This window comes from Quercus suber, unplaced genomic scaffold (assembly GCF_002906115.3).
Source record: "Quercus suber isolate HL8 unplaced genomic scaffold, Cork oak 2.0 scaffold_197, whole genome shotgun sequence".
NCBI lineage: Eukaryota > Viridiplantae > Streptophyta > Magnoliopsida > Fagales > Fagaceae > Quercus > Quercus suber.
The window spans coordinates 791,665-806,173 of record NW_027069655.1 but is presented as its reverse complement, the minus strand read 5'-3'; the positions used below and the strand labels follow the sequence as shown (position 1 = coordinate 806,173).

Here is a 14,509-nt window from a genome sequence, read left to right as displayed (position 1 = left end):
ATTCTCAAATGTTAAGAAATTATATGAGAAGTCTTATTATAGTCCATGGTTCCAAAAAATTTTAAAAGAAAACAAACTATAGTCTAATCACTAATGACTTCCATCCTTTTATCAACATATGTATATATAATTCAATGTCATTCAAGAAAAAAAAAGGCTAATTACCATTTTAGTTTCTAACATTTTCCGTATGTGTCTAAAATGATAATTAACTCCTAAATGTTAGAAACTAACATTGTGCTATATTACTACAACGCATTCTTTGCGTGATGGTCATTCCACGAGTATAAGTATTTCATACATATATACACTTAGATTATATTAGAGTAGAAAATTTATCTTGTATTTAAAAAAATTTAAAAAAAAAAAAAAAAAAAAAACATTGTGCTATATTTGCCCTATGTCAAAATAATTCTTAATGTTTCAAACGGTTTGGCTTCCTTACATATTCCCTGAAATAACATTGTGGTTCCTTATATTTAGGGAAACATTGTTCATTTCCAAGATCCTTATTTTATTTTTTTGTGTCTGGTGTCCTGGTGCCTAAAAAAAAAAAAATAAAAGTTGGTGTATTGAAAAATAAGAGATATAATAAATAAGTAAATAAATAATATTTTAATGAAATATAATATGGAATAAGGAATCTTATGTGGGTATTTTTGAATATTGTTAGCTAAAATAAGAAAAATAGGTTAATATCTTAAAATAGGGAGAAAATTTAGAGAGACCAATGTTAATAGTCTAGGTTATCTAAAAACTTCAAAATATAAGGCAAGATTTGCATGTGAGATAATCCTCAGTATTGAGTTCATATAAATAAAAAAAGAAGTGGCTTACATATGATTCTCGAGAAGGAGGAAGCAGATGCAGCATGTAGGTGATGGTTGAGGAAGGATGAAGGTGACGTTAGAACGACAAGAAGAGGGAGATTATGTCCACGTACGAAGAAGATTGAGAGAGGGAGGTTTCATATTTGGGCATAAGAGCCAAATTTTTAATTGATTTTTTTATTATTATTAAAAAACAAAAGGTTACGTAGCTGTTTACTTCACAACTCAAGTAGCACATAATATTTCCGTACATTGGCATTTTCATCAACCACTTTACAATATGATTTATTTTGACATAGTATGAAAATGTTAAGAATTAAATTAATATATTTGAAACGTTAGAGATCGTACATAAAAACAAAAGTTATAGATTAAAATGATGATTAAAATAATTATAGTTCACATACTTTTTCTTTGGACCCTAAAGACCAATAAAACACATGCATTAATCATACCTAATTAAGAAAATAAAAACAAAACAAAAATAAAAAAAGTGGTTTTGGTGCCACAACTATGTGCACAATTTTGTGTATAACTTGCTACATAGGTGAATTATGCACAAAAATTATGTCATCAGAATTTTTCAAGTAAAAATAAATATCACATACTTATCCTGACAATGCAGATGTACAAAAGAAACAAGCAACAGCAAGAGAGATGTACAAAAGAAACAAGCAACAGCAAGAGAAAATGGCAAAAATAATATTAAAGTAGACTGATTGTTTACACCCCACACACACACACACACACACACACACACACACACAATATCTAAACGTTTGCGTGGAAGGATAGATTTTTGTTGTTGTCGACAAGATTGTGAAAAGATTGATATTATTTATTTATTTTGTTGTGTGGGGGAAAAGTCGAATCCATTATGAACCATAATTAATGAGTGACCCCCACCCCCCCCCAAACAGCCATTTACGAAATTGCAAATAATTGTGTATGCATTCACATTTTTTATCAGATAAGCTTTAATGCTCGATGTGTGTAAGGATTTGACAGGGTTTGGATTTTGGACAATGAGAGTAAAGTTGTTTTCTTTTTTTTTTTCTTTTTCTTTTTTGAGGAAGCATAAAAGGACATATGAGACTTGTTTGTAACTTTCTATCGTGGAAGATACACTACATAACAATTAACAATATACTGCACATAATACAGCGACCTTTCGGTGAATGCAGCTGGCATGCGTGATTGTAGGTTATATGTGTACAGCTGGCATGCCGGATACCAACGTAACACTCCTTTAAAATTATTTAAGATGTAAAACGTAAAAAACACTCTTAAAGTTTAAAAGTATTTAAATTATAAATTTTAATGTTTTAAAATTTTGATTTTATCTCTTAAAAAGTTCTATGTTGGTTGAATTGTTAATCCTCGCTAAGTTTTTTGGTTGATGTGTCCATTAAATCTCACATCAGCTGATAACATGTATTAGCTAGTCCAATTAAATTGTGATATGTGAATGATTTATTAAAAATTTAAAATAACTTAAAAAATCTTTAAAATACTTAAAATAAATCTTAAAGTCTAATTAAATTAATTATTTTTTCTTTCTTTTGAATATAATTTCGAAAGAACAGTATGAACGTGTTCTTCCCCAAAAAATTCAAAGATCCTCAAAAGTGCAGCACCGAATCTGATGATAACTAGTCAGCTGTCAGCAAAGATAAAACAAAAAATGAAAGGCTCCTTACCCAATCCACTCTCTTTCTTTTTCTTTTATAGCCACAAGTCTTATTCCACAAACATCAAACAAGGTCCACCACCATCAAAGAAACAGAGTTTGGGATGATTAAAATTTTCAATTTCTAGTTTAGAAAAGTTCTTAATTGTTATTTGGTGTTATAATATTAATAATCATAATAATAATATAATTTATTTATTTATTATTATTAACTTAGGGGGTACTGTTTTAATGATTTTTAGGGCTCATTTGGTAACATTGTTTGTATTTTAAGAAAATATGTTTAAGTGAAAAAAATGTATAAAAATACGTGTAATGTTGTTTAAAAATTGAAAATTATTGCTCAAAATCTCATATCAAACGGCTCCTTAGTTTTTTACGTATCTAGATTTGAACACCGCAGAAAACAAACACAAACCTAGAAAAAAATTAAGAAAAAGATCTGAGCAACCCATCAACAAGCCCAGAAAATAAACATCAAGAAACATAGTTCACCCGAAAATTACTCATTTTCCCACCACCACCGCTACACCATGATTACGTTCAATTTTCAACAAAACCCCATTTGGCCAAAAGACCCACCTCCCATTTGCTCTTTACGCTAAATCCAATTGAGTGTGGTGGTATGACACTGCGGCACCCGAGATGGATAGCGGAAGGGGTCAAAAGAAAAACTTCCCCTTTTGTTCATGAGATAATAAAAGTTGAAAAGTTGAAAATTTTAATTTTTAATAAATTTAATAGATTTTAAAGATTTATTTTAATTTATTTTTAAGTTTTTTAAGTTTAAATAATGACATAGAATATTTAATAAAATGTGTCACCATTTAATTGGTCCAACTAGCAAATGTGATAGTCTGATGTGATGGACACATCAAAAAAAATCTTCGGATGTATTTTCCACTCTATGATTCTACCCTTATTTATTTTTCAAAACTTTAAAAAACTTTAGGATGATAGAACATTTGGGAGCAAAATTAAAATTCTAAAATTTCAGGATGTTAAATCTAAACATCCCAAAACTTCAATGATGTATTTTGCACTCTATGATTCTATCCTTATTTATTTTTCAAAACTTTAAATATTTTTTTAAAAGTATATATTTATTTGAAAATTGATAGACATAACAATAGGGATTCTATATTATAACTTTGAACATTTTCATTAAAAACATTAGAAAGTAATAGTTGGTATCAATAAAATAAATAAAGTATCATTTTTATTTTTATTTTAATTAATATAATTATATATTTTTATATAATTAGCCACCTTTGAAAAAAATGAAAATTGAAATTATTTGTTTGTTTATGCAATTATGCCATATACTTAAAGGATTAACAATATTATCTTCTTTTTTTATTTGAATATGTTTGAAAATTATTTAATTTTAGTGACTACTTTTGTTAATCCAAGTTACTAAATTTTTGAAATTTATTCCTTCATTTTTGTATTTAGTTGATATTAAACTTTTTTTTTGGCTGAATAATATTAAACTTGATTTGACCACAAAACTTTGAATATATATATTTTACTGTTCTTCAAACAAGCTATTTTTAAAAACTTTTCTTGCAATTATCATTTCAACAAATAGAGTTATCTTAAATCATATAATAAGAATACAAAACTAACTCAACTTTTCTTTTTCCTCTTAAACTTCGAAGACCAAAATCACTATCTATATAAGAAATCCATAATAATTATAAGATGTGAAAAAAAAAATGAATGAACTACTTAAAGAACTTTTGAAAGTTTATGACTAAAATGAACTTTTATAATAATTTAGAGACAAAAATAATATTTTACCCAACAAACTTTGCATAGTACATATTAGCCTATAACCTCTTATTTATAGTAGTATTTTAGCTAAAAGACTGCAGATTTGTTTGTGAATTTCAATTTTTGGTTTTTTTTCAACAGAGACATGTTCCAAGTTCGAATCCCCTCCAAATTAAATATCTTGTATTTAAANTTAAAATCTTGTATTTAAAAATTAATTATTTAAAAAAAAAAAAAAAAAAAAAAAAAAAAGGAAGTTCAAGGTTTTGAGGTCAATGTTTGACTAAAGGTCATGATGTCATATATAATTTAATAACTAATTGAAATATAAATAAATGGATTAAAACTGTAAAAAATTAGAAAATTTGACTAAATTAATATCTTAAAAAAATAAATAACTTTCAAATGTATTTTTGCAACTTTTCTAAGACAAATAAAAAATCTTAAAGTATAAATAAATGATGTTTTTTTTTTTCCTGTTGCAAAATAATTTATTTATTAATCCTTCAAGTATAAAAGTTTTTTTAAAAAAAAAGAGAGTTTCAACCTCTAAAGTCCATTCCTAATTATTGTTTTTTTCTCATCATACTAAGAAACCAAAATAAAACCCTTTGCCATATAATTATTTTTGTTTATTTGGATGGAAGTGTTAAATAAGACATGAAAATGCTGATGATTAAGGTGTGGTGGGAAGTGGGATAATGTTTCTCTCCAAACTAGTTTAAAGAGAAATCCTTCAAACTCCTCATATATCTTGTTATTGGATATGAATTTTGAAAATCTAATTGTTGTATTGCATGTTCTTTATATTCTAAATATACATGTCAAATTTCATTCAAATCGGATATTATTTACTATTCAATCAATAAAATTATTTTCAATGCATAATTTTGAATAAAAAAAAACTTGAAATTAATACATTTGATTAATAATATAGTTATGGATCTTTTATCTTCTTGAAATTTTTCAAGTTTATCTTCTTGAAATTTTGCAAGTATAAAGGTGTAGGGACTCGGTTTAGGAAGGTTCCCCAACAATACATTTTTAGAGAGTGGGTCGAAGGGTTAGGCCACAGACTAACAACGGAGCACAAGCCACCTTTTTCCATTGAAGGGGAGTGAGCCCAACTTACAACTAAGGGTAGCTCCTCGGCCCTTGTCCGAGGAGGTTCCCCCCCCCCCTCTCGAAACTGACATGACCTCCGAGTCATTCCATCTCCCTCTCTTGAATCATCAAAAATCCACCCACCAACTGCTTTGCTCGCCTTTCTTATATGGTTCTCTCCCTCCTATCCCCTCCTTCCTTCTGTTGATCATCCATTGGCCTTTCCTCTGACCGTCCGTCCCATCAGAGGCCTCATCCGTACTTGAGTGGCTCACAATAATCAATGTTACCCTGTCAAGGGATTACATCCCCATTAATACGGCCAGGGAGGGGGGGTTAGATGAGCGCATTCAATGCAGAGGTGACAGCTCGCCTAAGGTTTGCTCCTTTACCGTGCTCCCGGCGCCGACGCGTGGCACTGGACCCTCTCCTCCTCGAATATTCAAGAAGTCCCCTCTTTGGTGGGGCGGTGCTCGTGTTCTTCTGAGGTCTCAGATGTCCGAGGATGGGGCCATCCTTGGATATGCTCCTCAAGGGTCAGTCCTTACGCTTCCATCCTTAGACCCTTCATGCATCCTCGGCGCTGGCCCTTGGGTCTGGCTTGGAGTGGGCCAAGGTTACCCGATTTTCTGGCCCCACAAAAGGATATCATAAGAACATGAAATCCAAAGATTAGATTTTCAAAATTCACATTCAATGAAAAAACATATAAGAAGAGGTTGAAGGATTTCTCTTCAAACTAAATTTGGTGAGAAACATTTTCTTGGGAGGTGTGAGAGAATGATTAAACTTAAAGTAAATATAATTCTTTTCATTAGCTAACAAAGGAATATCATATCCTAGTGATTGGTGGGTTTGGCTAAATGTTGTACAATTGCAAAGTTGATTTCACACTGGAAAGTGCGAACACGTCATTTAGGTTGTCATGTTCATGACCAACCCGTATGGGACATGGGACACATGTTAGACATGGCTACACACATGTCCTAGAAATTTTTAATTTTTTTTTTTTTGAAAAATAACTAACAAAATAGTGACATGGCGATGTCATGATTCCGACTTGGCTGATGCCACAAAAAAAAAAAAAAAAAAAAACACACACACACACACACACACACCCCGTTCTAAGCACTAACTTATAGTCTCTCATGCTGATCTTCTTCTTCAACCTAGCTTCTTAGATCTATTTCTCTTTTCTCTTCCTCTTCTGCTCTAGTAACCCTGCAGCTCACCTTCTTCTTCTTGCTTATTTTCAATTTTTGTATTTTATGCGTTAGTCCACCACCCATCAAGCTACTGCCACGGAGTTAAACGTGCAACCTTTTACAATTTTTCTATTCATTATCTAGGTATTCAATAGACACATGTACATATTATTGGTGGTTAGGCTTTAATATACTTCTAAAATAATTTTTTACAATTATTTAAAAATGAATAATATTTTTGTTATAAAAAAATTTATTAGCTTTGAAATATGTATATATAAAATTAATTAATTAATTAATATACGTATCCTTACCATACTCGTGTCTGAATTTTTTTAAAATTTTCATGTCACCGTGTCATATCCCTACCCTTGTTCGTGTCCGTGCTTTTTAGATCTCCTCCATGAGAGAAAGTTTTGCCCTGAATTTACACCTATAAAAGGCCACATTGGCACTCTTTTCAAGACACAAGCAAGTATTCCCCAAAATTAGACATAGCAAAACGGGCGGGTCGGGTCGAGCTCAGGTTGGGTTAATCAGCTTGCAGGTCAAACGGTTGTGGGTAAAAAACAGATCATTTTAAGTGGGTTAAAAAGGGGTTCAGGTCAATCGGGTTGTGGTTGGGTCGAGTCGGGTCGGGTTGGGTTGGGTTGGGTTGACCTGTTTTTTTCACATGATTTTTTTTTAATAAAGAAAACAATATGTATTTGCCATTTGGAAAGTCATGCAACAAATTACTTTATGTTTAATGCATTACTTTGAAATTCACCACTTATATCAAGAATGAACTACACTTATTAATACTTCTTGAATAATTTTAAAATTATACAAATCCTAACATTGCTATCTAAAACAAAATAACACAAAAATAAGTAAAACAAATACATAAGTTTTATTTTTACACAATATCAACATCCCAAAATATAAAACAAAATTATAAAATGACTTATTGGATAATATATTTTACAAAGAATAAAAACATATAAGAAACTTACATTCTTGAAAATTAATTTTATAATCTATTGTCAATTGTGATCGGCACTCTATTTCAATTTGAGATATACATTAAAGTTTGATTGTTTACTTATTTATACATAGTCTCTTTTATGAATATATATCATTGTTAAGCAACACACACTCAAGGATATGTCATCATTTACTTTGAAAAGCCATTTATTTTGGACATAAATTGTTAAAAAATAGGTCTAAACAATCATAATTTATGTTAATTTGATACTTTGGCTTCACTATTTTCACACCTGTGAATGTTTCTCATACATGTCTACAATTTTAAATCTATATTTTTAACTGTACTGTAACTAGATTATATTGGTATGTATTTTACTATTTGATATCTAAAAATCTTTACTCATTACAAAATGCTCAATCATTTATCTTTAAATTAATTAGCATGCAGTTATGTAAATGTCCCAATTGTTTCCTTAAAGCTTACAACAAAAAATTAAACTAATATTGTCTTAATTTCATTTTTTTTTTTTACCCAAAAAAGAAAAAAGTTTTAAAAAATGGTTCAGATTCGAGTCAGGTCGGGTCAGGTTGACCTGTAAAAAACACAAGTCGGGTTACGGGTCAACTTGTTTTTACTTTGGGTCAAAAAATCAAGTTTTGGTCGGGTTGAGTCAAAAAAATTTGACCCGTTTTGCCATCTCTATGCTAAAATATGCATTATAATTATTGAAAAGTGATTCTAAAGTAATAAAAAAAAAGTTTTTATTTAAATTTCTATTAGGTTCGTTTTGTTTTTGTTTGGCCAAGGTCTTCTTAACGTCTTTAGCCATTTAGTTAAAATCTTCTTTTTATTTTTATTTTATTTTTTTTTTTTTTGGTGCATGGTAGAGTTACTGCACAATTGATTGAGGGAAACAATCAAGACCATTTGCTTCTAACCTCAAGGTAGGTTCTCTCTAAGGTACAATAGCTTGTCTGAATGTCATATGTTTTATGTTAATACTATTGTAATAGCTTAACCCAAAGCTCTACTATAGAAATATTTTTCATTGTCCAAATATTGAGTTATTTATGACTTGGCATGTTTGTTCATAATTATTACTATTTTATATTATTGAGGAATGGGGTAATGGGTTTATTTATAGACTTATAAGGCATACTTAAGAGTTAAAAGTCTTGTAACTCAAGTAGCACATTTTGATGTTTACAATAGGAACATTCAGGATTTAAATTTCCTCTCTCTAGTTATATTTATCAAAAGGGATTTACTCAAGACTAATGTTACCTATAACCCACTTTTTCACATGAAATATCATTCTTTTAAGTGTGGTAGTTATTTTTCTTTCTCCAAAACATTGCCAAATATTGTGTTATTTATGACTTGGTGACTCTACTTCTCCTGAATCATGTGTTCTCGCTAGGAAATCGCCAAATTGGTCCCAAAATTGGTATCAACAATTCCTACAAATATTTTATAAATAGTGTATATATTTTGAGCAAAATGTCCATTAAATCCGAAGTAGTACTAACAGTGATAAGATTAATATATCGGTGAGTCACATAAATCATAAATGTAGTACATATATTGTACTTCACCTTTTGTACTACAATAATATGGTATGCTTTTTTTTTTTTTTGGTGCATGGTAGAGTTACTGCACAATTGATTGAGGGAAACAATCAAGACCATTTGCTTCTAACCTCAAGGTAGGTTCTCTCTAAGGTACAATAGCTTGTCTGAATGTCATATGTTTTATGTTAATACTATTGTAATAGCTTAACCCAAAGCTCTACTATAGAAATATTTTTCATTGTCCAAATATTGAGTTATTTATGACTTGGCATGTTTGTTCATAATTATTACTATTTTATATTATTGAGGAATGGGGTAATGGGTTTATTTATAGACTTATAAGGCATACTTAAGAGTTAAAAGTCTTGTAACTCAAGTAGCACATTTTGATGTTTACAATAGGAACATTCAGGATTTAAATTTCCTCTCTCTAGTTATATTTATCAAAAGGGATTTACTCAAGACTAATGTTACCTATAACCCACTTTTTCACATGAAATATCATTCTTTTAAGTGTGGTAGTTATTTTTCTTTCTCCAAAACATTGCCAAATATTGTGTTATTTATGACTTGGTGACTCTACTTCTCCTGAATCATGTGTTCTCGCTAGGAAATCGCCAAATTGGTCCCAAAATTGGTATCAACAATTCCTACAAATATTTTATAAATAGTGTATATATTTTGAGCAAAATGTCCATTAAATCCGAAGTAGTACTAACAGTGATAAGATTAATATATCGGTGAGTCACATAAATCATAAATGTAGTACATATATTGTACTTCACCTTTTGTACTACAATAATATGGTATGCTTTAAAAGATCATAGAAGTTCCACCATTCAAACTTCATCAATCCTCCGCTCCCCCATCTTCTCCCAAAAAAATATATATCACCAATCCTTTAGTTCCATTTCGAGAAATTTTAGGACACAATTTTTGTTACAACGATCATAAGTGATCGGAAAAAAAGTGTATGAGTTCCTTGTAAAAGTGATTGTCTATTACTTATAATAGACCACTACACCAAGCTGTGGCAAATGGTGTAATATTAGAAGAAATGTGACTTCCAAAATCCCTCATTTTGTCTCGAGTACTGTTCAGACTTCAAAGAGCCAAATACTCCTTTGAATAAATTGAAGTATTGAACACGCGCGGTTCCTAGAAGGCTAAAACTGATTCCGCATATGTCAAGGCCTGGGTAAGATTCTTGTCCCATAAAAAGTTCTTATCTGATTTCATTATATGAAAGTGCGTTTAGGAAAACACGAGCAAAATAAAATACAATGAGTTTTTTAGATTTTTTTTATGACACCAAAGATAAATGAGAAAAAAAAAAAACAAATACCCAAAATCCATTACATTTTCAGTTAAATATTCCAACGGAATCACAATGATTAAAAATGTAATCTAAGAAAATAACAACACAATCCTCAAATTTTTCTCTTCCTTCTAGTGTAAACCTAATAATTTCTTGAAAAGATTTTGTTGGAACAAAAATTGATTAACAAAATGCAAAATGGATTCAAAGTTACTCTTTAATGAAAGATTGATATTTTTTGAAACTAGCTAAGTACTATCATCATGTATTTACTATTTCACTTATAAAAAAAAAATGTATATACTATTTACATGTACCTTTTTTTTTTAATGGGCTATTTACGTGTCCTTATTATTTGATAAACTAACTTACGTAGTTACATCTTACATGCTTTGAATTATTATTTTCTGTAGCCAGATTTTTTTTTTTTTTTTTTTGTTTTTGTAAAAGGCCATCTACATTTTGTTTTTTTAAACTAATTCGCACATGCATTTGAATTACAATTGTTTTTGTCGTTTTTACTAAATGCCATCTACATTTTGTTTTTTTGTTTGTTTGTTTTTGATACACCAACGTACATGCTAACATGCTTTGAATTATAGTCTGTCGTTTTTATCAAATGCAGTCTACTTTCTCTTTTCCTTTTTCAAAAAAAAAATCATTAAATTTTTTTTATGAGACCTACTAACTCCAAATTTTGCAGAAATAATACCCTTATTAGTTTATCCTTACATTAAAACGCAATTTTTTTATACAAAGTATATTGAAGCCGAAGGATTTTATTTGGACAGAGTTAATTTATTTCTCAAAATTAATTTGGATAAAAATTCTTCTAATTAGAGATTCATAAAACCAGTCATGTATATTTTTAATCATATAACATATTTAATGAGTAATGTAATTTTTTTTTTTTTTGAGAATTTTATTGTTTTGAAAATTTTCTACTAAACAATTAAGTACAAGATATAGATGGTTTCAATCATATTTGTTTTAACTCATAACGTAATTAATTTTTACTACAAGTTTATGTATAATTTTTTAAAATTTTTTTTGTTTTTTTTTTCCACATACAATTGTTCATACATATATATATATATATATATTTTCTTTTTCTTTTTCTTTTGACCAACCTATCCATATTTTATGTATAATTTTTTAAAATTTTTTTTGTTTTTTTTTTCCACATACAATTGTTCATACATATATATATATATATATATTTTCTTTTTCTTTTTCTTTTGACCAACCTATCCATATGCTCCAGCATACTAATTTATAATATTTTACATCATATCCAAGATCACAATGACAAAAACAATGGAAGAAAAGAAGGATGAGAAAATAAGAGGAAGTGTTGAGGCCGAAGACTCATAACAGATTGACAGAGAAGATAACAATGGTGGCTGTGACTTCTGAGACAAGTGAGACGCAAATGAGTCTTAATAAGTACAGCCATACAATAAATATATATATATATATATAGATAGATATATAGACATACACATATATAGTATTTGAAACTTTGGTGGCATCTGTGTGTATATGTGTTACATTTCTGAATTGTCCAAATTTAGAATAAGTCAATCTTGATAATTAAGGGCTGTCAACCACAAACAGATCTGAGAGTGAGGCGTGGCTCCTTGCTGACTATGTTCTGCTATACAACAATTTTTTTTTTTTTTTTTTTTTTGAGAAGATATACAACAAATTTTGATGCTAATATGTACCACAAATTTATTATGGTGACGATGTCAACTTCCTATCATTGCATTGGTCTCCACTCAAATAAGAAACATCTAGGACCATAGGTTTGTGCGTGCCACTGTTTTCGCCAATTTGAATATGATAGACACTGTTGATGAAATATAGTAAATTATGTGAAAGTGACAATCAATCCTAATACGTCACATAAGATAATTTTTCAAAAAAAAAAAAGTGATAAATGATGTCCATCTTAGAATTACTCCACTAAAATATTAGTTTTCTTCATTTTGAACCAATTTTGAAAAGTATGCTTTAAAAGAAATAGGAGTTTTACACTATAAACAGGGAAAGGAAAATGTGATTTTCTATTATTTGGTTGGAGTAAAAATGGAGAGGAAAGACAATTGGATGGATAGTGAAAATTTAATTTATACTTCATTCTTTCACTTTTCAAGTCTTTATCAAATATGCATGATGAATAAAATACATATTTTTTATTCTCCCAACCAAACAAAGCATCAGTACGCAATATATTTACCACAATAAACTTTTTAACACATAATACAAAGATGTCTATAGAGATTTTACAAAATAGATTACAACTGGTATGATATTATATGTAATGAACGATGCAGCATGGTTTCTAAGTCTTTTTTCAATGTTATTATAATTGAACTAGCCTCATCACATGCGATGAGGCTTTTTTTTTTCTTTTTTCTTTTTTCTTTTTCTTTTTGGGTCTAGTGTCATTATTATTATTATTATTATTTTAATTTTGGATAATTTTGTTTTGAAAATATGAATTAATAAGAAAGTGTCTTATTTTGTAGACATTTGAAGTGGAATTGAAAATATATTTTTACCGAGTTGTCCTCAAGATTTTTTTTTGTTAAACCTAAGGTTTAAGATTATTTTTGTACCACATAAAAGTTCAATTTAAAAAGGAAAATCTATTTATAGATAGTATAGATATATAAGTTTAAATTGAAACATTTTTTTTTAAAATGTAAGATTTAATTTAAAACTACTAAAAAAATAGAGCTAACTCGAATCAACCTATAAAAATTAAGGTGTAAAATATTATTTTTATATATCAATATTATTTATGCTAATTTTTATTGATTATATTTTTAAAAATATGTACTTTCTTTTGGAATTTTTTTAGTCTTGTAAAATAGTAATATATAAAACTAACCAATATTTTGGAGGAGAGGAGATATTCCTTTTTTTTTTCTTTTTCTTTTTCTTTTTAATCCACTTGGCCACGGACAGGTCCCTCTTCCGTACAGTTGAAGGAAGAGAATGCTAAAAGACGAAATGCCGACACATGGAAAGTCCCACGCGGTTTCTACCACCCAAAAAAAAAAAAAAAAATTCCCATGCGGTTCACGTGTTACCGATTTTCTCTCTCTCTCTCTCTCTCTCTCTCTCTCTCTCTCTCTCTTTTAAAAATAAATTTTCAATATTAAATTGTAATTAATTTTTTTTTTAAGCGTGACTTAATTTAAAATTTTTGCTTTTAAAATTTTAAATTTTGAATCCATATCCTAAGTTTAGATGTATTTTGGATTTAAGTAATTAGATATTTGTTAAATGTCACATTAACTTAAAACACAGTTTTATGAGTACAATTTTTAGAACTATAAGAGATAAAGTTAAAATGAGAGGTGTCACATTTACAATATTTTTACAACAAATCAAAAATTTTGAATCCATATCCTAAGTTTAGATGTATTTTGGATTTAAGTAATTAGATATTTGTTAAATGTCACATTAACTTAAAACACAGTTTTATGAGTACAATTTTTAGAACTATAAGAGATAAAGTTAAAATGAGAGGTGTCATATTTACAATATTTTTACAACAAATCATATGTGACCAATAGTTATTGGTTTTAATTTGAATCTACAAGTTAAATTACTTTTTTGCCTATCCATAATAACCAATAACAACTTACAACTTAAAATTTATTGTGAAAGAGTTGTGATAATATTATAGACATAACATTTCTTATCAAAATTACCTCAAATTTTAAAGATATAAAATTAAATTTTAGTCAAAATAACATCTTACATGTCTTTAATAGAGTTTAAAATGACGATATTTTGAAGTTAATTGACACTTAATCGCGACATATTGATGAACCGACTTAAATCTGAACTATACATAACTCATAATTCAAGGCTACATAATAAAATTTTGAAACTTTTGGAGAAAAAAAAATCAAAATTACTGAGAATTTTAAAATTACATTCTTGAGTATTATCAACTTGTAAATGCATCTGTTTCTTACCGTACATTTGTACTTCTATAAATAGATCCTAAAACCTGGTCGAAAGA

The 14,509-nt window shown here is 28.7% G+C and overlaps 1 long non-coding RNA gene across 1 annotated transcript; it reads left to right on the top strand.

The window, feature by feature from the left end:
• The first annotated feature begins 9,999 nt into the window (after positions 1–9,999).
• Positions 10,000–12,210, top strand: LOC136069929 (uncharacterized). The gene is made up of 2 exons (XR_010631130.1): positions 10,000–10,344; positions 11,764–12,210. It is a non-coding gene; the product is annotated as an uncharacterized LOC136069929 (long non-coding RNA).
• The last annotated feature ends 2,299 nt before the right edge of the window (positions 12,211–14,509 follow it).